The 25,331-nt window shown below is 43.2% G+C and overlaps 2 pseudogenes across 2 annotated transcripts; one reads left to right on the forward strand and one right to left on the reverse strand.

Moving 5' to 3' along the window:
- Positions 1 to 523: 523 nt before the first annotated feature.
- Positions 524 to 24,816, reverse strand: LOC308609933 (ubiquitin-like modifier-activating enzyme 1; annotated as a pseudogene). Its single transcript has 25 exons — positions 24,679 to 24,816; positions 24,558 to 24,616; positions 24,286 to 24,454; positions 24,057 to 24,191; positions 23,305 to 23,415; positions 22,987 to 23,073; positions 22,741 to 22,871; positions 20,760 to 20,857; positions 20,527 to 20,673; positions 20,227 to 20,403; positions 20,003 to 20,107; positions 19,832 to 19,912; positions 19,353 to 19,508; positions 16,743 to 16,908; positions 16,424 to 16,619; positions 14,762 to 14,826; positions 14,345 to 14,540; positions 13,609 to 13,683; positions 13,319 to 13,550; positions 2,241 to 2,329; positions 1,731 to 1,824; positions 1,416 to 1,607; positions 1,015 to 1,116; positions 810 to 910; positions 524 to 659 (listed from the first exon to the last, which is right to left on the reverse strand). The product of its transcript is annotated as a ubiquitin-like modifier-activating enzyme 1 (transcript).
- Positions 10,948 to 12,416, forward strand: LOC308609929 (uncharacterized protein C2orf78-like; annotated as a pseudogene). Its single transcript has one exon. The product of its transcript is annotated as an uncharacterized protein C2orf78-like (transcript).
- Positions 24,817 to 25,331: the final 515 nt, after the last annotated feature.

Genomic DNA, 25,331 nt, shown 5'->3' on the forward strand with positions numbered 1-25,331 from the left:
CTTCTGCCAGCATTCAGTAGGTGTTCAGTAGGAGTTGTTCCACGTGTATATGTATTTCTGACATATCTGTGGGGAGAAAGGTGATCTCCGCGTCTTACTCTTCTGCCATCTTCCTCAACTCCCCCTCTATTTCTTTTTAAACAGAGAGGACAAAGGAAAAATAGCAAACGAATGATTTACCAGAAGAGGTGGATTTAATCTTTTCTCATAAGCTTGGATGTGAGGCAAATTCCATGCTGTTGCGGAGGGGCTGAGCCTTCTGTACTATCACCTGAACCTACAGAGCTAAAGAAAGGCTGGTCTTTCCCACAGACAACAGGGTACGAGCCTTTGACAAAACAAGGATATGACAGACTTGGATTAATAACTCTTTATTAAGAATTCCAACTCCAAACAGTAGAAAGCAGCAACAACAACAACAAAAAGTCCTCAGAAGAACTTAAGGCTCAGCTTTTGCCACAACTATAAGAGAAACGGAAATAGATTGACTTGACTGAGAATGAGGTAGATGGGTGTAGAGGGATCAGCGAATGGTGTATCGTACATAGGGGACCTCCACATCGTTGCCGCTCTCGTCGTTGCAGCACAGCTCAAGCACCAGTGCTTGAATGTGGTGTCCCAGCTCTTGCTTTGATACTCGTCTCACTATTGCTGTTATCCTGGGGTGAGGAAAAAGAGGGTCTGTGAAGAAGAAAGAGAGGAAAGGACTTACAGAGACAAAGTTAGGAGAACAGTGAAGATGAGTTGCATAGCTAGCTGATGCTTCCCACCCCAGGCAGGACCTGTTTCTGTTTGCACACTGACCCAACTCAAGCCTGAGTTGATCTTTGATCTTACTTGCTGTCATGAAAAAGGAGTAGAGCATGGATACACCCTGGAACAGCATGGTGATCTCTAACTTGTGCTCTGGCTGAAGAGGGTGGAAAGGAGGAGGGGCAACAAGGTCACTGGGATGGACAGTACCAGTAACCTGGGCAACCACCACCACAAGTGCAGCGAGTGAAAGGGCCTTACCTTAAAGTAGTCAAGGAACTGCTTGAGGGGCATCTCTTCACCATTAGGCTGCAGCCCCTGTACCTCAAAGCGATCCCACAATGTCCACTGCTGGTTATAGTACACTGGGACAAAGCACAGAGTAAAGCACAAAGAGTAAAACGGGAGCAAGCCCAGATCATATGCTCCTCTTTATTTCACAAACATGCCAGTTCCATTCCTACTTTGCACAGGTTCAATGAACAAAGGCTACACAAAATTAAACAAAGCCTCTCACCTGGTATGATGAAAACCAGAGCCAGTTCTATGGAGATAAGATACACACAACCTCTACACGCACACACACACACACACACACACACACACATAGCATCACTCACTGATGGGCAACACCAAAGGTTTCTATAAAAGCAAGCCCTTACCTGATGACGGTGTGGGGCAAGGGGCTCAGAGAAGCTGAAAAAGGGCAGGGCCAAGTTGATGAAGCTGTTCTTATAGGACTCAAGCTGTTGGTGTCCCTGCACTACCTTGTACAGCTCCAGACATGCAAGGCCAACTATAGCTGCTGTGGTTGTGGCAATGGCTGGAATGATCTTCCCTGCAAACAACTTGCTCTGTAACGCAGAAGGTGATGAGCAGACGCAGTTGTTAGAGACGTTCAAGGTCTACAGAAGAGGTCAAACATGGTGGACTCAAACTTGGAAAAGGGTGCAAGGTTAGTTCTAGACTACTGTTACCTTATGCTGGTCAGCAGTGGGGAATGTTATAGTTCTCCGCCCAGAGATTGGATGCAGCCACAATGAAATCCATATGAAAGATGCTGTCATCATCCTCTTGTGAGTGGAGACAGAGGAAGAACAGGAGAGACAGAGTTAAAGGAAAAAAAGGTTTCCTGAATACTGGGACCTGAGGTATATTCACCTAAATTACCTGCCAGACAAGCCAAATACTAGCCCAGACCACAAAAGATAATTGGGCCATCTGATGCATGGGAAATGGGTTTGTGCCCCGGTCTGGGAAGATCCCACATACCGCAGAGCGTCTGGGCCCATGAGCCATGCCCACTAAGCCTGAGCATCCGGAGCCTGTGCTCTGCAAAGGGAGAGCTCACAACAGTGAGAAATCCATGTGCTGCAAAAAAAAAAAAAAAAAAATTAACAAAATTACAGGCAGGCTTGTAATCCCCACAAAAGCTTAGGATGGCTCAGCCCATTCTCCTACACTGTTGAAGGTCCCCATCACAGCACCTTCTCAAAGTTGATGGGGTACATCTTGAACCCAGGGAGGCTCTCTGGGCTGGGCAGCATGGTCTCGAGCTCCTGCAGGCGTTTATCAGCTGCAGAAAGGGAGGTAGTACATGTTAGGCCTTAGATATATGTGAGATCCCAGGCCAGTGTCTGAGGTGCAAGCAGGAGTCCAGGGTGGGGCAGAGATGTTCAGGCAGATAAAGGATTTGAAAAGGAGAGACATCATGGGAAAGAGAAAAGAATGGGGAAAGATAGGGCAGAAAACACCTCAGAAAAGAAAAAGGCAGACAGGTGTGTGGGACATGGAGATATATCTAGAGACACTGAGGAAAACAGGTAAAGCCACTAAGAAAGAATATAGACAGCAGCACTAATCATAAAACAGGTGAAAGCACAGAAGTTGTTAACTGATGAATGAGTGGATAGAAAAACTGATCTATCAATCAAATGAAATATTAAGCCTTAAAATCCATTCAATGAAATATTAAGCATTCCAAAATGGAAGTCTACTATATTTAAAGTTGGTTAAGATGGTAAATCTTTTGTGTTTCTTACCACAACTTAAAAAAAAGGAGGTCAATGAGAACATACTGAAAGAGAAAGACAGAAAGAGAGAAGGGGAGACATGAAGGAAGATATAAGGGAAAACAGGAGACAGAGGGATAAAAGATACAGAAAGGGGCATAGGGGAAAATGCACAGACAGCAAAGAAGAGAGTAATATTACATGGGATAGACCTCAGAAAATTTGAAGAGAGAGACCAAGGAGAATAAATGTGAAGATTAAGAGAATGTTCAGAGAATGAGAAAGTACAAAATACCTGAAAGGGAGACATGTAGGGAAATAAAGAAAATATACAAAGAGAAACATGAGAGAGTAGTTGTCTGGGAAGGAAAATGCGGGAGATATATGAGGAGGGGACAGATATACAGATGAAGAAATTGAAGGATATATACAAAGAAGATAAAATGTAGAGGAAGACTTACAGGGCATGAGACAGGATACGGGAGAGGTGGGAAATTTGAGTTGGGGGGTAGTTATAGATGGAGAGATGAGTAGGGCTATCTAGAGGGAGAGAAGAGGAGGGCTATCTAGAGAGGGAGATGAGGAAAGATATATGGAGGTTAAAAATAGGTTAGGCCAGGGCCCTGGGAAGATGGTGGAAGAGTAAGACACGGAGATCACCTTCCTCCCCACAGATACACCAGAAATTCATCTACCTGTGGAACAACTCCTACAGAACACCTACTGAACGCTGGCAGAAGACCTCAGACACCCCCAAAGGCAAGAAGCTCCCCACGTACCTGGGTAGGGCAAAAGAAAAAAGAATAAACAGAAAAAAGGATAGGGACAGGACCTGCACCAGTGGGAGGAAGCCGTGAAGGAGGAAAGGTTTCCACACAGTAGGAAGGCCATCCGCAGGTGGAGACTGTGGGTGGCAGAGGGGGAAAGCTTCGGAGTAGCAGAAGAGAGCACAGCCACAGGGCAGCGGAGGGCAAAGTGGAGAGGTTCCCGCAGAGAGGATCAGTGCCAACTGGCACCCACCACCCTGAGAGGCTTGTCTGCTCACCCGCCGGGGCGGGCAGGGCTGGGAGCTGAGGCTCGGACTTCGGTCGGAGCACAGGGAGAGGACGGGGGTTGGCGGCGTGAACACAGCCTGAAGGGGTTAGTGTGCCACGGCTGGCCGGGAGGGAGTCCAGGAAGAAGTCTGGACCTGCCGAAGAGGCAAGAGACTTTTTCTTCCATCTTTGTTTCCTGTTGTGCAAGGAAAGGGGATTAAGAACGCTGCTTAAAGGAACTCCAGAGATGGGCGCGACCCGCGGCTAAAAGCGTGGACCCCTGAGACGGGTGTGGGACGCTGGGGCTGCTGCGGCCGCCACCAAGAGGCCTGTGTGCGAGCGCAGGTCACTGTCCACACCTCCCCTCCGGGAGCCTGTGCAACCTGCCACTGCCAGGATCCCAGGATCCAGGGACAACTTCCCCGGGAGAATGCATGGCTCAGGCTGCTACAACGTCACGCCGGCCTCTGCCGCCGCAGGATCGCCCCGCACTCCGTATCCCTCCCTCCCCCCGGCCTGGGTGAGCCAGAGTCCCCCGAAGCAGCTGCTCCTTTAACTCCATCCTGTCTGAGTGAAGAACAGACGCCCTCTGGTGGCTAAATCCAAAGCTCAGACCCGGGAGCTGTGAGAATAAAGAAGAGAAAGGAAAATCTCTCCCAGTAGTCTCAGAAGCAGCGGATTAAAGCTCCACAATCAACTTGATGTACCCTGCATCTGTGGAATACATGAATAGACAACGAATCATCCCAAATTGAGGAGGTGGATTTTGAGAACAGGATTTATGATTTTTTCCCCTTTTCCTCTTTTTACAACGAATTAACCCAAATTGAGGAGGTGGACTTTCAGGGCAAGATTTACGATTTTTCCCCTTTTCCTCTTTTTGTGAATGTGTATGTGTATACTTCTGTGTGAGATTTTGTCTGTATAGCTTTGCTTGCACCATTTGTCCCAGGGTCCTGTCTGTTTTTTCTTTAATTTTTTTAATAACTTTTTTATTTTAATAACGCTATTATATTTTATCATACTGTATTCTATTTTACTTTATCTTCTTTCTCTTTTCCTACCTTCTCTTCTTCCTCCCTCCCTTCTTTCTTTCCTCACTTCCTTCCTTCCTTCCTCCCCTCCCTCCCTCCCTCCCTCTCTCTCTTTCTTTTTCTTCCTTTCTTTCTTTCTTTCTCTCGTTCTTTCTTCTGCTAATTCTTTCTTTCTACTTTTTCTCCCTTTTATTCTGAGCTGCAGGATGAAAGGCTCTTGGTGCTGCAGCCAGGAATCAGTGCTGTGCCTCTGAGGTGGGAGAGCCAAATTCAGGACACTGGTCCACAAGAGACCTCCCAGCTCCACATAATATCAAATAGCAAAAATCTGCCAGAGATCTCCATCTCAACACTAGCACCCAGCTTCAGTCAACAACCAGCAAGCTACAGTGCTGGTCACCCTATGCCAAGCAACTAGCAACACAGGAACGAAACCCCACCCATTAGCAGAGAGGCTGCCAAAAAACATAATAAGGCAACAGACGCCCCAAAACACACCACCAGACATGGACCTGTCCACCAGAAAGACAAGATCGAGCCTCATCCACCAGAAAACAGGCAACAGTCCCCTCCAACAGGAAGCCTACACAACCCATTGAAACAACCTTAGCCACTGGGGACAGACACCAAAAACAACAGGAACTACGAACCTGTAGCCTGCAAAAAGGAGACCGCTAACACAGCAAGATAAGCAAAATGAGAAGACAGAAAACAACAGCAGGTGAAGCAGCAAGATAAAAGCCCAGAAAACTTAACAAATGAAGAGGAAATAGGCAGTCTACCTGAAAAAGATTTCAGAATAATGATAGTAAAGATCATCCAAAATCTTGGAAATAGAATAGACAAAATGCAAGAAACAGTTAACAAGGACTTAGAAGAACTAAAGATGAATCAAGCATCAATTAGAAACACAATAAATGAAATTTAAAATACTCTAGATGGGATCAATAGCAGAATAACTGAGGCAAAAGAATGGATAAGTGACGTGGAAGATAAAATAGTGGAAATAACTGCTGCAGAGCAGAATAAAGAAAAAAGAATGAAAAGAACAGAGGACAGTCTCAGAGACTTCTGGGACAACATTAAATGCACCAACATTCGAATTATAGAGGTTCCAGAAGAAGAAGAGAAAAAGAAAGGGAATGAGAAAATATCTGAAGAGATTATAGTTGAAAACTTCCCTAATATGGGAAAGGAAATAGTTAATCAAGTCCAGGAGGCACAGAGAGTCCCATATAGAATAAATCCAAGGAGAAATATGCCAAGACACATATTAATCAAACTGTCAAAAATAAAACACAAAGAAAACATATTAAAAGCAGCAAGGGAAAAACAACAAATAACACACAAGGGAACCCCCATCAGGTTAACAGCTGATCTCTCAGCAGAAACTCTACAAGCCAGAAGGGAGTGGCAGGACATATTTAAAGTGATGAAGGAGAAAAACCTGGAACCAAGATTACTCTACCCAGCAAGGATCTCATTCAGATTTGATGGAGAAATTAAAACGTTTACAGACAAGCAAAAGCTGAGAGAGTTCAGTACCACCAAACCAGCTTTGCAACAAATGCTAAAGGAAGTTCTCTAGGCAAGAAACACAACAGAAAGAAAATACTTACAATAACAAACCCAAAACAATTAAGAAAATGGGAATAGGAACATACATATTGATAATTACCTTAAATGTAAATGGACTAAATGCTCCCACCAAAAGACACAGATTGGCTGAATGGATACAAAAACAAGACCCATATATATGCTGTCTACAAGAGACCCACTTCAGACCTAGAAACACATACAGATTGAAAGTAAGAGGATGGAAAAAGATACTCCATGCAAATGGAAATCAAAAGAAAGCTGGAGTAGCAATTCTCATATCAGACAAAATAGACTTTAAAATAAAGACTATTAGAAGAGACAAAGAAGGACACTACATAATGATCAAGGGATTGATCCAAGAAGAAGACATAACAATTGTAAATATTTATGCACCCAACATAGGAGCACCTCAATACATAAGGCAAATACTAACAGCCATAAAAGGGGAAATTGAGAGTAACACACTCAGAGTAGGGGACGTCAATACCCCACTTTCACAAATGGACAGATCATCCAAAATGAAAAAAAATAAAGAAACACAAGCTTTAAATGATACATTAAACAAGATGGACTTAATGGATATTTGTAGGACATTCCATCCAAAAACAACAGAACACCCATTTTTCTCAAGTGCTCATGGAACATTCTCCAGGATAGATCATATCTTGGGTCACAAATGAATCCTTCATAAATTTAAGAAAATTGAAATTGTATCAAGTATCTTTTCCGACCACAATGCTATGAGACTAGATGTCAATTACAGGAAAAGATCTGTAAAAAATACAAACACATGGAGGCTAAACAATGCACTGCTTAATAACGAAGTGATCACTGAAGAAATCAAAGAGAAAATCAAAAAATACCTAGAAACAAATGACAATGGAGATACGACGACCCAAAACCTATGGGACACAGCAAAAGCAGTTCTAAGGGGGAAGTTTATAGCAATACAATCCCACCTTAAGAAACAAGAAACATCTCGAGGGAACAACCTGACCCTGCACCTAAAGCAATTAGAGAAAGAAGAACAAAACAAACCCAAAGTGAGCAGAAGGAAAGAAATCATAAAGGTCAGATCAGAAATAAATGAAAAAGAAATGAAGGAAATGATAGCAAAGATCAATAAAACTAAAAGCTGGTTCTTTGAGCAGATAAACAAAATTGATAAACCATTAGCCAGACTCATCAAGAAAAAAAGGGAGAAGACTCAAATCAATAGAATTAGAAATGAAAAAGGAGAAGTAACAACTGACACTGCAGAAATACAAAAGATCATGAGAGATTACTACAAGCAACTCTATGTGAAAAAAATGGACAACCTGGAAGAAATGGACAAATTCTTAGAATTGCACAACCTGCCAAGACTGAATCAGGAAGAAATAGAAAATATGAATAGACCAATCACAAGCACTGAAATTGAAACTGTGATTAAAAATCTTCCAACAAACAAAAGCCCAGGACCAGATGGCTTCACAGACGAATTCTGTCAAATATTTAGAGAAGAGCTAACACCTATCCTTCTCAAACTCTTCCAAAATACAGCAGAGGGAGGAACACTCCCAAACTCATTCTATGAGGCCACCATCTCCTTGATACCAAAACCAAGCAAGGATGTCACAAAGAAAGAAAACTACAGGCCAATATCACTGATGAACATAGATGCAAAAATCCTCAACAAAATACTAGCAAACAGAATCCAACAGCACATTAAAAGGATCATACACCATGATCAAGTGGGGTTTATTCCAGGAATGCAAGGATTCTTCAATATAAGCAAATCAATCAACGTGATACACCATATATACAAATTGAAGGAGAAAAACCATATGATCATCTCAATAGATGCAGAGAATGTTTTCGACAAAATTCAACACCCATTTATGATACAAACGCTGTAGAAAGTAGGCATAGAGGGAACTTTCCTCAACATAATAAAGGCCATATATGACAAACCCACAGCCAACATAGTCCTCAATGGTGAAAAACTGAAACCATTTCCACTAAGATCAAGAACAAGACAAGGCTGCCCACTCTCACCACTCTTATTCAACATAGTTTTGGAAATTTTAGCCACAGCAATCAGAGAAGAAAAGGAAATAAAAGGAATCCAAATTGGAAAAGAAGAAGTATAGCTGTCACTATTTGCAGATGACATGATACTGTACATAGAGAATCCTAAAGATGCTATCAGAAAACTACTAGAGCTAATCAATGAATTTGGTAATGTATCAGGGTACAAAATTAATGCACAGAAATCTCTGGCATTCCTATACACTAATGATAAAAAATCTGAAAGTGAAATCAAGAAAACACTCCCATTTACCACTGCAACAAAAAGAATAAAATATCTAGGAATAAACCTACCTAAGGAGACAAAAGACCTGTATGCAGAAAATTATAAGACACTGATGAAAGAAATTAAAGATGATACAAATAGATGGAGAGATATATCTGGTACCTGGATTGGAAGAATCAATATTGTGAAAATGACTCTACTACCCAAAGCAATCTACAGATTCGATGCCATCCCTATCAAACTACCACTGGCATTTTTCACAGAACTAGAACAAAAAATTTCAACATTTGTTTGGAAAAACAAAAGACCCTGAACAGCCAAAGCAATCTTGAGAACGAAAAATGGAGCTGGAGGAATCAGGCTCCCTGACTTCAGACTATACTACAAAGCTACAGTAATCAAGACAGTGTGGTACTGGTACAAAAACAGAAAGATAGATCAATGGAACAGGATAGAAAGCCCAGAGATAAACCCATGCACATATGGTCACCTTATCTTGGATAAAGGAGGCAGGAATGTACAATGGAGAAAGGACAGCCTCTTCGATAAGTGGTGCTGGGAAAACTGGACAGGAACATGCAAAAGTATGAGATTAGATCACTCCCTAACACCATACATAAAAATAAGTTCAAAATGGATTAAAGACCTAAATGTAAGGCTAGAAACTATCAAACTCTTAGAGGAAAACGTAGGCAGAACACTCTATGACATGAATCACAGCAAGATCCTTTTGGACCCACCTCCTAGAGAAATGGAAATAAAAACAAAAATAAACAAATGGGACCGAATAAAACTTCAAATCTTTTGCACAGTAAAGGAAACCATAAACAAGACCAAAAGACAACCCTCAGAATGGGAGAGAATATTTGCAAATGAAGCAACTGACAAAGGATTAATCTCCAAAATGTATAAGCAGCTCATGCAGCTCAATAGCAAAAAAACAAACAATCCAATCCAAAAATGGGCAGAAGGCCTAAATAGACATTTCTCCAAAGAAGATATACAGATTGCCAACAAACACATGAAAGAATGTTCAACATCATTAATCATTAGAGAAATGCAAATCAAAACTACAATGAGATATCATCTCACACCAGTCAGAATACCATCATCAAGAAATCTAGAAACAATAAATGCTGGAGAGGGTGTGGAGAAAAGGGAACACTCTTGCACTGTTGGTGGGAATGTGAATTGGTACAGCCACTATGGAGAACAGTATGGAGGTTCCTTAAAAAACTAAAAATAGAACTACCCTATGACCCAGCAATCCCACTACTAGGCATATACCCTGAGAAAACCATAATTCAAAAAGAGACATGTACCAAAATGTTCATTGCAGCTCTATTCACAATAGCCCGGAGATGGAAACAACCTAAGTGTCCATCATCGGATGAATGGATAAAGAAGATGTGGCACATATATACAATGGAATATTACTCAGCCATAAAACGTAACGAAATTGAGCTATTTGTAATGAGGTGAACAGACCTAGAGTCTGTCATACAGAGTGAAGTAAATCAGAAAGAGAAAGACAAATACCGTATGCTAACACATATATATGGAATTTTTTTAAAATGTCATGAAGAACCTAGGAGTAAAACAGGAATGAAGACACAGACCTACTTGAGAATGGACTTGAGGATATGGGGAGGCGGAAGGGTAAGCTGTGACAAAACGAAAGAGAGGCATGGACATATATACACTACCAAACATAAGGTAGATAGCTAGTGGGAAGCAGCCACATAGCACAGGGAGATCAGCTCGGTGCTTTGTGACCGCCTGGAGTAGTGGGATAGGGAGGGTGGGAGGGAAGGAGACGCAAGAGGGAAGGGATATGGGAACAGATGTATATGTGTAACTGATTCACTTTGTTATAAAGCAGAAACTAAAAAAAAAAGGAATGTTGTAATGTTTTCCCTAATGTAAGAGCCTGGGGGAAGTAAATCTGTCTTCTAGGATTTCCTCCCCAGAACTCAGAAATTTAGGCGTTGTTTTAGCTCTTCTACACTCTCTCCACCCAATCCTGCCTTCCTGTTGGGGATCAAACCTCCCTATTGGCTATCTCATATCTTTCAACTGCCTGCTTTTTGACATCATTCTCCTACCAAACCTACTACCACTTGGTAGAGTCTTGGGGTTTCTGTAGAGTTGTCTGTAAATAAATTTGGATCATCACAAGTGACCAGTGACCAGTAACCAGTGACCTTTGTACTGGACACATGTGCCGTTCAGCTGCAGCCACTCAGACATCCTCTGGTGTTGTCTCCTCATCCCTTGTATGTGTTGATGTTTCCTCTTCTTCTCTGAGCATGTCAGATCTTGATCAATCCAAAGGTCCCAACGTGATCAAAGCCAAAGACACCAGAGCCATTAAGGTGAATCAGGTGCAGGAAAAGCCAAGTGTCATAAAGGTTCCCTCTGATCAACCCAGGAAGAACAAACATAAAGCCTCTGAGCCTATCAGTGGTGCTCCCAAGGCCAAAATCCAGCCAAAGAATCCAGAGTGCCTGTTAGGGGGAGAAGTGGTTCTCTGCAATGCTGCAGTCAGTGACAGGGCTCCTGTGAACACGGCCAAGCATTCTAAAGGCAAACCTCAGAAAGCTGCATCCAGAAAGATCAGCAAAACTAAGAGCCACGGGCAGGAAAAGACCACAAGGACCAGAGGAAGAAAGAAGGCTGAAGACAATAAGCAGTCAGGGAACAAAGTCAAGGCAGAAGAGAAGCCAACAATTCCCAAGACAAAGCGAAAGAAACACCAAACAGAGCTTACCCAAGAGAGCTTTAAAAAAACCTCGAACCTCCCTAGGCATGCGCATGCTGGAGTCTGTGAAGGTTTTTCATGCACTGGGGGAGAAGAATGATAAGAAAACTGGGCTCTCTTCCTGTCAGGTCTTGGGAAATTCAAGCAACCCTAAGGACCCCCAGCCACCCCCAGCTATCCAGCCATGGTGGCATACCCCACATGAGGGTAAGAGCCCTGAGAAAACTCAAGTCAAAACCCAGAAACCAGACAGCAGTGCTGAAAGAGTGTCCATCTCCATCCCAGTATGAGCTGCCTCCTCCTGGGAAGGTCAAGTTGATACCTCTGCCTTTTTCTGCCTGGGACAAGCCTCAAGCTCGACCTGCTCCTTGGAGGCCACAGTCTCTGGCCTCACATCGGCCTGCTGTGGCAGACCATGCCCAGCCTGCTTCTACTAACTCAGCTCAACCTGCTGCAGCCAGTTCATCCCAGCCAGCTCCTGCCTCTTTGCCAGGTCCTGCCAAACCAGCTCAGACAACTGTGACCAACCCAACCCAACCAGGTTGGACTGACCATACCCAGCCTAGTGTTCCTCAGTCTGCTGCTCCTAGGCCTGCACCCTACAAAATTTCATCTTGTGCTTCTCTCCAGCGGGAGCCTGTTCCCCCTGCTGTAACTAAGCACCAGTCCCCACCCAAGCTCCAAACCCCATTTCTACTCCAAGACTTCAGCAAGCAACGAATTCCATGCAGGGAACCCAATGTTCCTGTGTCAGTCAGGTCAAAGCCCATCGAACAAGAGCAGAGGCCAGAGCGGGAGGCCATGAAGAGGCGGGCTCAACAAGATCGTGAGAATGCTGCCAAATACACCTCTCTGGGGAAACTGCAATTTTTCATTGAGAGGGAAAATGAAATGGAAATTGCTGACTACTACGGATATTTAAACTAAGAGCTGCTAGGATTGTTGGTGCCACCTTGGGTACCAGCTGCTCTTCCATATATAGATAAAATACGTATAAATTTCTCTATTTATTTTGATATATTTTAAAACAATAAAACAATAAATAAATGTAATAGAATTAATAGATGAGTAATAAACCCTTTGAATTTTGAAAAAAAAAATAGGTTAGGCCTTCCCTGGTGGTGCAGTTGTTGAGAATATGCCTGCCAGGGCGGGGGACACGGGTTCGAGCCCTGGTCTGGGAAGATCCCACATGCCGCACAGCAACTAGGCCCGTGAGCCACAACTACAGAGCCTGCGCATCTGGAGCCTGTGCTCCGCAACAAGAGAGGCCGTGACAGTGAGAGGCCCGTGCACCACGATGAAGAGTGGCCCCCGCTCGCCGCAACTAGAGAAAGCCCTCGCACAGAAACAAAGACCCAACACAGCAAAAATAAATAAATAAATAAATAAACATAGGGTAAAGAGGCATACCAAAGGAAGGTGGGGAGGTGGATGAGGAGATCTATAATGAAATGAAACAGGGAAGAAATCAAGGCAGAGAGACTACTGGTAAAGATCATATCCATTTGTCCCTGCATATGGACACAAAAAGAAACAGAGGAAAGAACAAAACAAAGCAAACATACACACAGAAAAGAGATGGACCACTGGTGCACCTGAGGGAGAAACAGTGGGAAGAACAAAGTAGTAGCACATCAGAGAATTTGCCTCAACTAACCAACCTTATTTTAAATTGGAAGAAGCAAGGACCAAAGGACAGTGTGGATAAATCTCAGGCCTGAGATCTCAGAGCAGAGCCAGTGGCAAAACACAAGCACAGGGGAGGCCTGCATACATAGGTGATAAGTAGGATGCTAGCTCTAGGCCAACTAGTTAAACACCCTCACCAACACACGAAGTGGTCTGCAGCTCCTGATCAGAAACATGGATCTTGACTCCAGACTTCAGGGTGAACTCAGGGACCTGCACAGACTGAATGAGTATGGTCACAGCAGCTCGGTCCTGAGAGCCCCTCAGCCCATAGGTCTGGGCAAACAGGTTGGTAGCAGCTATCATGTAGTCCAGATGCAGGGGCCAAGAGAAGGCAATGTATGGAGGGGTAAGCATATCAGTACTCACCTAAGGAGCCGTAGCCTCCTTCCCATCCATGTACCCACATTTGAAGGAGGAGACTTACATTGCTGACATCAAAGATGAGCGGGTGTGGACAGTGTTTAGGCCCAGACCAGAAAGGGGCTCCTGAGCTTGTAAGCTAAGAAAACAGAAAGATTGGGGGGAGTGGGACATGAGAGAAGAGGTCTTTCTGATAATTGTGACTCCTCATTTTCAAGCCCGGAAGTCCCAACTTAGTATATGGCTGGGCACTCACTTTGTGCCAGACACAGAGCTATTTATGAAACTTTTATAGATTGCCAGGCAGGTACTAACATACTTACTTTATTAACTTAATAAATATCAATTAGCCCTCATAAAACTCTCATGAAGTTAGGTCACTATTATTCCTACTTCCTACATGAGGATACTGAGGCACAGAGAGAAAATACATGATTAGTCCCAATATCAAATGCAGTTGAGACTTGAACCCACCTAGGTCCTGTGCTCTTAACACCAAAATTTCTCTTCTACAATATCTATAGCCCTGACTGGGAATCTGGAATGACTCATGTCATATCTGAGGGAAACAGGTACCAAGTATCTTGCCTGAGAGAACAGGGATGGGCAGGCAGAGGAGAGAGGTCAGGAGGAACAGGTCTTTGACTTCAAAAATCACTCGCTTAATCATTTAATGAGATCTCTGGGACTTGGTGGGCTTGCCACAACTGGATTAACTGCAATGAATCATGTCAAAAGTGTGTAGCAAACTGCTTTCAGTAAGCCTATTCTGACAAATGGACCCCACAAGAGTGTAATACCTGGTTCGGAGGAAAGTTGTGCAGCAGCTGTCTGATGTTGTTGGAGTACTGGGTGTGCCAGTGGTAGTAAGCCCACGTCACACAGTCAGCCCAGGTATGTGGCTGCTGAAGCACCAGGCTGCGCTGCACAGTCTCCAGCACCTCCAGGGGTTCAGTGCCTGCCAGGTGCAGTGTTTGCTCCACAAACATTGAATCCCTATCAAGAATTAGAGGGGACACAAACTCAAAATTACACAGTGATCCCAGAGTGAGCTTAACACCATGAAAAGTCAGTGCTGACTCCCAAAGGTATAAGGCCCAAGGAATTATTAGTTTATTTGAAAAGTAGGCCAGGTCCTAAGTGTTACACTGGTTACAGAATGCTTTGACTGACAGGCAGGGGACACAGTGAGCGAGGATTTGGACAGAATTACTCACATTAGGTACTGGTTGACGTTGTCTGCTGGCTGCTTGAAGAGACCTTCAAACTCATCCTGAGCCCACTGCAGACAGAGCAAATCAACACTACGTGGGTTATGGGAAACAAATAAGTTTATGTAGACCTTAGGAACACCATCAGGAAATGCAGCAAATAGGAAGAGCATGGCTGTTATGGGAGAACAGAGGAAGGAAGCCCTCCCAATGTGACTCCTCAAACTTGTCAAGCCCTCACCACTTCAATGTAAAATCCAATGATCTTAATCTGGGAAGAGGTTAACACACAAGTGTACATTCATGCAGAATTTATTAAGATGTACACCTTACCTTAGGTATGTGAGGCCTCAATAAAAGAAAAAGTTCACACCAAGAATAAAACATGAACGATCTCTATGCAGGTTCTGGGGACTGGGCAGAAAGTAAGATAGAGGTTTGACCCCTGTGAATTCAGAGGTCGATAAATAGTCACTGGTGAAGTGATCTGGAGCATCCTGATGCTCGAAATCCAGGTTCAAAGGCCAGCTCTGTCACAGTTTTGTGACCATCAGGTATATCTTTACTTGTTTTTTCTCATTTTAAAGACATACACTGTAACAGTAAAACTACACCTCATGGAGTTAATATGAAATAAGCAAACATGTACACATTTAAAGCTTAGTTTGAAAGTCACAAGGACATATTAAGTGTAAATGCTTTACAAAAGTCCTGTGAGAGTTACTACCATCATTCCAATTTTACAGATAAGGAATCTGAAGCATGAAGATGTTAAGTCCAAGGGCACATAGTATATTTGTTTTAAAAGCCTTTTTATTGGCCCTTCTGCATGCTGGGTAGAGAGAAACACAGTAATAGAACCATAACCTAGTAGAGGTTTTATGTATATAGAAATGAACATGCACACAAAAACACATCTCTTTCTCTCTCCATCTCTCTGTATCTAAACACACACACACACACACACACACACACACACACACCAACATGGGATGTATGGACAGGGAGAAAGACACATACTGAACTGAGTCCACAAGTATAAACTCATCCATTCTGGAAGGAAAAGTGACTGAACTGTTACTGCTCATTTTCTTCCTGTTCCCATACTTCCTAAACATAGCCTCAAAGACTGCATTAAGAATCATTTTGATAAAAGGATGGTTATTTGTGGTTTGAAAGGGGACTGTAATTAGGGCCAAGTTCTGAGGGCCAGTTAATGGGGTGCTTTTACTTTGTCAACCTACATGATAGGTATGCTGTTTTGTATGTATGTGTACTATATAAACACAACTATGCTGACAAGCTATTAAACATATATTGGGAAACAATCAAAAAAGTAGTCCTAAATATGGACTTAATATTAGCAAAATAGTATCCTGTACACAAAGAAACACATCCTCACCTTTTAGATATACACTTCTTACATAAAGTATTTCACATGGTATAAATAATACTTCCCTGTATGTTTCCAAAATAAAAATTTCAAGTTAAAGAAAATCATTTTGAAAAGCTTAGGTTGCTAGGTTTAAAGTGAGTGAAGGAGAGTTAAAGAGAGGGCAGATATTACATACACTGAGGCTTCATCATCTGAATAACAAGAGTTTGGCAAATGAGACACTGTCCAGGTACCTATCTGTTCCACCTCTTACTCCCTGCAAGGCTGATCACCTGCAAAGTGTGCTCAACGGCATTCAGGAAGTTCTTCAGTGTGTAGATGGGGATGGACTTCTCAGGAGGGTCCTGGCTGGAGCTGTATGACTCTGTGAGGAAGGGGATACTACTTCCACATTACCCTTGGTACCCAGTGTGCCTGACTCCAGAAGAGGCTTACGGTAGAACACACAGCAGCGGTCCATATACGTGCCTGTGAGAAAGGTGCAGCAGGTGAGGGTGGGGGAAAATAATATCAGGATAGGACACAGTGACACACACTCCCTAAAACACACACATTACTCTCGCCTTGTCCTCACCGACCCGCAAAACTCACGGGCATCCACACTGTCCGAGGCACTGCCCACACCATCCAGCTTTTGGAAGAAGTTATCATCATACACATGCTCTGTGTGAGGGCCCACACAGTTCTGATGGCTCATCACCCGGATATGTGGATTTATCTGGCTCACAGCTGCAGCAGCTGTATCAGACTTCAATTTCTGGATAGGGATGGAGAAACAGAACTGTCATTCATATAATCACCCAACAAAACTTTACAGAGCTGTTCTGAAAATTGATTTACGCAATGATGCACAAGACCTAGGCTCTGAGGTCAGGAGGCTCTGTGGTCTATGATAAATGCCACACAGCTTGGGCTGGGACAAATGAGGAATGGGGTGAATAAAAAAGGAAAACAGTGATACAATAGGAGCCAATGGGTTTAGTATCTGTTCTTTTGTCTACCGAACATCCATTGTTTTTACTTACTAGCACCCAGAGTTGGAGTGCATTCACCCAAAGAAAACCAAGGTCCTCTGAACTTACAAAAACAAAAAGGATCCTCTGAAAGTACAAGTCAGATCACATTCCTCTCCTCACAGCCCTCTATTGATTCCCACTCTCACTAAGGGTAAAATGAGCTGCTCCCTATTACTTTTACAACCTTCTCTCATACTGTGGGCTGTCTCTGTCTCTATTCCTTAAACACAGCAGGCATATTCCAACCTCAGGGTTTTGCTCATACTGTTAACTTCACCTGGCATACTCTTCCCTGAGATTTCTTCCTGTTCTCATATATCATCTTTAATTCTCTGTGGATATACCACCTTTCCAATGAGGATTTCCTTTACCACACTGAAAACCACCCTCTCATGGCATTTCCAGTTCTATATCTTGTTTTTCATTCTTGCCCCTACACAGTATTTTTCACCTTGTTATGTTCTAACCACATACTGTGCTATTGTATTTATTATTTGCTGTAGCAGTTCTCCAAACTAATGATGTTAAAACGAAGTTTGTGGGGGGTTTTTTATGTGAGGCACAGCTATCAAGATTTCCTACATTAGACATTTAAACTCAGAAAATTTTTAAATATTATTACTCCGTTTAAAATTGGAGGGGCTTCCCTGGTGGTGCAGTGGTTGAGAATCTTCCTGCTAATGCAGGGGACATGGGTTCGAGCCCTGGTCTGGGAAGATCCCACATGCCGCGGAGCAACTAGGCCAGAGCCACAACTACTGAGCCTCTGCGTCTGGAGCCTGTGCTCCGCAACAAGAGAGGCTGCGGTAGTGAAAGGCCCGCGCACCGCGATGAAGCGTGGTTCCCACTTACCACAACTAGAGAAAGACCTCACACAGAAAGGAAGACCCAACACAGCCAAAACTAAATAAATAAATTAATTAATTAATAAAATTGGAATAATTCCATTATATAGTACAAATATTATGAAAAACACTCCAATACAAATCTTTAATGATAGGAGTCAATCTGTATTTACAGTTTTGCAAATTTTAGTTATATAATATCTTAGAAGATAGCTGAATTTTCATTATCTACTGCCTGTAATGTATTACATGTTTTGCTTGAAAGATGTAAGGGACATCCAGCCTTACCAAAAAATATTTCAATAACATTTTCAGATGATTGTTGATATTTTTTTTAAAATACATCAAAACTTGACATGTGATAGTAAAGTTTAGTTGCAAGGTAAAATACTGATCCACAGCAATATCCACTGTCTTTCTCTGTATTTTGAATGGTTCTTTAGTTAATGCACAACTCTGTATCATCATGAATTGGTCTGGTCATTTGGAAAATACTGTGTATTTGGGTTACGGACAGCCTCCTAGAGCAGAGTGGAAAATTACCCTTTCACCTGATAAAATGAGGATAAAAAGGACATAATGTCTTAGTATTCTTAAAAGAGTTGTGATCTTTTGGACTTGAGGAAAGAGTGCTGCCAACCTCCACTGCATTAGAGAATCTCTCATTTACTATGTCTTCCCACTAGACAAAAGCAGAAACCTTTCATTTGCTATCTTATATATTCTAACTACTTAAGTAGTACCTAGTATTTGCATGACAAAATGAAAGGAAAGATAAACACTGGCCAGGCAAAATAACACTGAACTTTACAGAGACGCCCCAGATAGATCCCTCTATAATCTAGCTTCCAGAGTTCCACATTAGCCGTAACCAAAAACCAAAGAAAAAAAAAGATGGCTGGGGACAGTTTTAAACTCACAAATGAACGATGTAATAACTTTTCAATAAATATCTCCTGGAAGAAAGAGTGAGTGGTAGAGAAAAGAAATAAGGTAAGAACTGAAGGAAAGAGACAAACAAAAAGTCCTAAGGTGGGCTTCCCTGGTGGGGCAGTGGTTGAGAGTCCACCTGCCGTTTCGGGGACATGGGTTCGTGCCCTTGTCCAGGAAGATCCCACATTCCATGGAGCGTCTGTGCCCATGATCCATGGCCGCTGGGCCTGAAGGTCTAGAGCCTGCGCTCCACAATGGCAGAGGCCACAACAGTGTGAGGCCCGCGTACCAAAAAAAAAAAAAAAAAAAAAAAAAAAAGTCCAAAGGCAATAAGACAGATAACCAGAAAAAGACAGGGGAAAAGTGAAAAACAAAGCTGAACCACATACCATATCCATTCCACTCACCTTGATATCCCAAGGTCGGAACAGAAACTGTCGATTCAGATTGGATTTTACTATGGTGTCCATGTCTGTAATGGTGATTGCCACACCCTCCCCACAGCCTAGCCCAGTCATGGCAAAGGTCTTGAGTAGCTCACAGCCAACGGCCCCTGCACCCACCTGGGAGGTGGCCAAGAAGAGAGACACAAGATGGTTAGGGTCACTGGGTAACAAAACCACTCCTCACTACCCCTGCAGAGGGCAAGAGAGGGTAAGAGGATCTATGACTGCATATTTAAGTCACAGTGCCATAAAAATCCATGGTCCTCTAAGGAAAGAGGCACAAGACCAGGATATAAAGGACCTGGTGTGAAGAAAATGGAAGAGGGATGAGATGAGGGTACAAGCCAACACCATCCCTTGTACACCACGAGGAGACTCCAGAAGAGGTGGCCAGAGCCTAGGGGACCTAAAGGTAGCTTTTGACCACAAGGTTCTCTCACCAAGAAGTATCTCTGCTTACCCAGCTTCTCTTGCAGGTCAGAGCCAAATACAGCCATGTGCCCATCATAATGGTTCTGGCACTGAGTCATGTGAAGGGAAGAGAGGGTTAGGGAAAAGCCACGTTAAAAAGATCCACAATAATGTCTTCTCCATGGGCCCAAATCACATATTGGAAGGCACGTGTCCTCTGTGAAGGCCTCTTTTTCCACAGGGAGACACTCAATGGCATCAAAGTACAGCTACTGTATAACAGGCATAAACTTTCCAGAGCAGCCCTGAGGAGTCGGTTAGAAAGAGAATGTGATCACTGGTTAATCAGAGCTGGAAAGCAAGCAGCAGGGCCGGAAAGGAACCTGGCCCAGGCCCAGCACTGTCCATCTCCACTCACGCTGACCTTCATAAACTCCTGGGCAGCCACACAACCAGTGAAGGAATTGATGGGTGCCAGATCCCCAGGGGCCATATAAGCCGGCTTCCGGATGAGGTCTTCATCCAGACTGTTTTGCTGCACTGCTGGCAGAGTTTCAGCATTCACAGCCTGTGCTAGGGTCACCAGTTCCGTTGCATCCTCCTGGAAGGAGAAAAAGAACAATCACACCACTGTGGGGAGAGGGAGAGGTAAAAAAACTAAATAGATGAAGAGGCATAGAGCAGCTTTGGCTCAAGGACCTGGCTGGCTTGCCCACCCATCTACCTCATTGTGGGGCCAAGGAGAATGGCCATGCTGGGCACAGAACTGGTGCAGGGCCTGGAAGCCAATGGGTAGCTGAGGAGGGCGAGAATACTTGGCAAAATCTGTTATCACAAAGTCCGGCTCTGCCAGTGAAGTGGGCAAGGATTTCTGTGGAGAGCAAGATATCAGAACAAAAAAGGAAAAAACGTAGAGATGCCTGGAACCCTACAGCACACTCTCCTGCTCATACTCACAAAGCTTATCTTCTTAGTTACTTTGACCTGACTGACAACGCCTCCACAGATGTAGTCAGAGAAATTGGAGGTATCACAGATACTAAAGGTGTAGGGACCTGGGGGATGAAAAGAATGAAGGTTTATATGTCAATTCATTCCCTCCCAAGATCAACAGCACTATCAAAACAGGAACGGGAAAACCTCCCACCTCCTTTCTCCCCAAACCCCCTCCCCCATATAGTGGGAGTTTGGAGTTAACAGATGTAAGCTATTATATATAGAATGGATAAAAAATTATATATAGAATGGATAAAAAAGGTCCTACTATAGAGCACATGGAACTCTATTCAGTATCCTGAGATAAACCATCATGGAATAGAATATGAAAAATAATGTGTATATAGATAACTGAGCCACTTTGCTGTAAAGCAAAAAGTAACACAACATTAAACATTAAATCAACTATCCTTCAATTAAAAAATAAAAATAAGGTATCGTACACCATAAAAAACAAACAAACACAATGCTGATTTCTTCAGACAGCACAGGCACCCTATGTCTAAATGCCACTCTAGAGAAAAAGTAAGCCCTGAAAGGATCCAATGGCAACTACATAATTTCTCTAGAACAAACTCAAAAATATTAAAGGAACACAAAACGCAACTCCAAAAAGCTAACATTCACAATTACCTTCCATCCATCAAAAATTAGCAGAACACAGATCTGTGGCTTTAGTCTTCAAAAATTTGTAAATTTTTGGCCATTATTTCTTCAAAAACTCTTTTGGCCCCCTCCTTTGTTGGGAATTTCTTTGACATGTGAAATATATTTACAATAGTTGTTTTAATGTTCTTGACCAGTGATTTTACATAACAGATGTGATTAACAAATTAACACACAAGAAAAAATTAGGAGATTTAACAAAGTAGAAGAAACTATCCAAAATACAACAAAGACGGGGAGAAAAAGACAAACAAGTCAAGTGCCTTAATATACATGTAATTGGAGTTCTGGAAGGAGATAATGGGGTGGCAGTGAGCTGCGAAAGTAACATTTTCAAAAAAAATAAGGCCAGATATTTTCCCAATTTGATAAAACTATAAAACCATAGTTAATATAAATTTAATAAACTGCAAAAGAGACACGGAGAAAACTATACTAATGTATATCATAATCCCATTAAGATCAGTGATAGCGAAAATAAACACATTAAATACAGAGAAACAAGAATAAGAATAGCAGACTTCCTGTGGAAAATAAGGCAGGAAAGACAACAGAGCAATATCTTTAAAGCAATGAATTCTAAAATGCTACACTCTGTAAAGACATCTTTCAAAAACACAGGCAAAATGAAATTTCAAGCATGAAAAAGCTGAAAGAATCATCACCAGCAGACCCCATTCCACAACATATGTCAAAGGCTTTCTTCGGCAGAAGAAAAATTGCATCAGATGCAAATCTGGAGCCACAGAAAAGTATACTGGAAATGGTGATTATGTGGGTAAAAATAAACTTTCTTAAATCTTTTCAACAATATAATTGTGAAGTCAAAAATAATGTATTGAGAAGTTTATAACATACATAAAATATATGAGGACAGCAAATGGTGAACCAGAAAGTGGAAATATTTTGTTGTAAGTTTCTCTTTAATATGTGTGGTGATGAAGTATTACTTAGAGATTGTTATACTATACATTCTAAAACAGTTTAAAAAAGAAAGAAACAGAGTCAATGGGCCAAAAAATAATAATGGAATCAAACCCTAGTGGTATAAACCTTTTCTGCCTGTAGCTCAGTTCACATGTCTTTATTAAAGCTACCTGGACCCATCTCTTCTAAGTCCCAAGTCAGATTTCAGAGAGGCATCTCCTCTTGGACTTTGGTACAAGTCAAGACTACAGATATGTGTCAACCCTTGGGTTGTGGGTCAGCCCACACCACAGGGACAATTCTCTCTTTGATCTGGGCAACAATTTCTTGCTCCCCAGTCTTGGCATACCCAGGACTTTGATCTCTAGGGGATAGATGCCATTGAGTTCATTAATGCCCTGAACTTCTGTGAAGGACACGAAGTCACGCTCTCAAACCCGTGTCGGGCACATCCAGGCAGCTTACAACACCAGGGTTGTCCTGGATGGAAGAGAAGTAAAGAAAGCCTCAGAGGTAGGATCAGGGTACCAGGAGCATAAAGGAGGACTATGGCTACCCACATGCCTTCCAGAACCCCTGTGGCCAATCTCCTTACCTTGGTAACCAGAGGAATCATAGCACTGAGAGGCTGTTCCCCATTGGAATCCGTCAGGATCATCTCCTCTCCAAAGTCACCGAACAACTGCCTGTAAAAGGAGACACGAGGACTGGTGCCTGAGACCCTTCGAAATAGTGAACACTTCCTAGGAAAGCTTAGCCATCACTCCCGGCAGTCAGTGCTCATGCTAACTGGGGAGAGGTGAACATGGAGAATGGAAAATCTGGTGGGCTGAGAGTAGCATTACGCCACTGGGAGCCAGGGGGTCTTAGCCTGGGCTTGGGAGGAGCTGGGGATAAAGGAAGAAGCAGGCACTCAACCAAACAGACCCCGAGTGTCTGCCACGACCAGCTTGATTCCATGGCTGTGACAAAACACACCCACCCGCAGCTGGCCCTCCAAAGGAGAGCTGGTGAGGAACACAACCTGTAACAAGAAGGAAGCTCATGCAAAGGGACTGGCATTGGGGTGAAGGGAAATAAGAAAATAAAGGAGAAAGGCAGGCCAGGGGTTGGCAGAATGGCAGGACTAAAGCTTACTGGTTCAGACCTTTTCTTCAAATATTTACAAAGTATGTGTGTCATACTCAGTGAGGGTAAAACTCAATGAAGAGAAATATGAAACCCCAGACTATGACAAGAAAAGTAAAGCAGTATTAGGAGGACAGAATTTGAAGACCAACTAATTCACTTATTTGAAAAACACCCATTCCTGCCTGCCTACAACCCTGCATGTCCTGGGAGTCAAACAATGAGTCACAGTCTGTTCCCAGTTAAAGTTTGGGTTTATCCCCAAATCCTACAATCATTTGCTTCAATTCTCAAATAAAACAAAACAGAACAAAGCAAAGCCTGCTCAGCAATGATATGTAGGCAATCTTTGAATTCCCTTCCTTATTCACCAGGATAAGTTCCTACTGCTGCATCAGGAGTTCCAGTGCCCAAGTTCTCTGGGAAACGCAAGGGCACGCACCCACAGGGCTGGTCCATTAAATAAATACTGAACAAACCAACCAGGAAAAGGATCTGAGAATGCAAGTCAGGAGGCAGGGTGATGCTGCAAAGTACCTGGAAACCACTAAGTAAGTCATCAACAGGGGCCCCAGTGTAGGTGGTGACGGGCACATAGCTGTTGAGTTCAGCAAGGTAGGGCTGTGATGCCTCAGCCTGGTTCTTACCGATGTCCTCCTCCCTTAGGTAGAACTACAACAAGGTACAAGAAGGAAAGAAGTGAAGTGAATGCAGAGACCAGGGGGTTTGGTGATTGGGCAAGGGGAAGGGATCCAGGAAGAGGTATCTGGGATGAGAAGTCAGCCCACTGGGCAGTGCCCTGGTCATGAAGGGTGACTGCTTTGACCCCACCAAGGATGATATTCTTCGCAATCTCCACCCCTAGGCCCTGAAGGCCCGACACTAGCACACTGGATGTCTGGAGATGCTTCATAGCCTCACGGCCCAGGACATACCTGCCAGATTTGAAGGAGACTCTGGGTCATGGCTTGGCCCACCCAACTCTATACTCTCTTTGCCCCCCTCCTGCTTCACATTCCCAGGCTCAGCCATAGTCACCACTGCCAGGAGTAAAGACCCTCACCTATGTCTGGTGCACTGCCTGTTTTTGGCATTCCCTAGGAATGGAGGGGAAAAGAGTTTCATCAAGACAGCAAAAAAACGCTTAAATAAGAGGTACTTTCCCACCAACCACAATACCATCCCACATCCAAGATTTAGGGAAAGGACACTCACGTTGGTTGGAAGGGCAATCAGCACATGGTTTTGGATCAGGCCCAGACATACAACGTTTCTTCGATAGTGGCATAGTGCACATCTTTAGAAAAAGGGTCAGAGGTGAGCCAGATACGGGGAGGTTTTTCTCTTTTGTTGGTGGTAACTCTGGTGGAGAGAAGGACTTAAGTACTAGCATCCTCATTTCAAGAACGGAAACATGAAGACATGCTAGGTACTAGAGCTACTCTGAGAGGGAGGAAAGAGGAGGCTGAGCTCAGACAGTTGATTTTCCCCAGGAATGGAGGATAAAAGTTTCAGGAAGATAACAGACTAAAAGAGTGAGTGAGCAGACACTGGCTAGATTGTGAAGTCCGGCTGGGCTTCTGTGACCACTGATGCAGAGCACCATGCAGGCTGAACAGATGCTGAGAAGGGGATCTAGTAGGAAGGAAGCGTGCTCAGGGAGGGGTTGTATAATAATGATATAGGGGCCTATGAGGCTGAAAGCAGAAGATGAGGGCTTGTGAATGAAGATATTGGCCACTTGAAAGGCCCTAGGGGAGACTATAAGGCACGATGTGGAGTACAGGATCTTAAAAGAAGGGAGGACAACCT

This window comes from Mesoplodon bidens (assembly GCF_964165515.1).
Source record: "Mesoplodon bidens genome assembly, contig: HAP1_SCAFFOLD_412, whole genome shotgun sequence".
Classification (NCBI taxonomy): Eukaryota; Metazoa; Chordata; class Mammalia; order Artiodactyla; family Ziphiidae; genus Mesoplodon; species Mesoplodon bidens.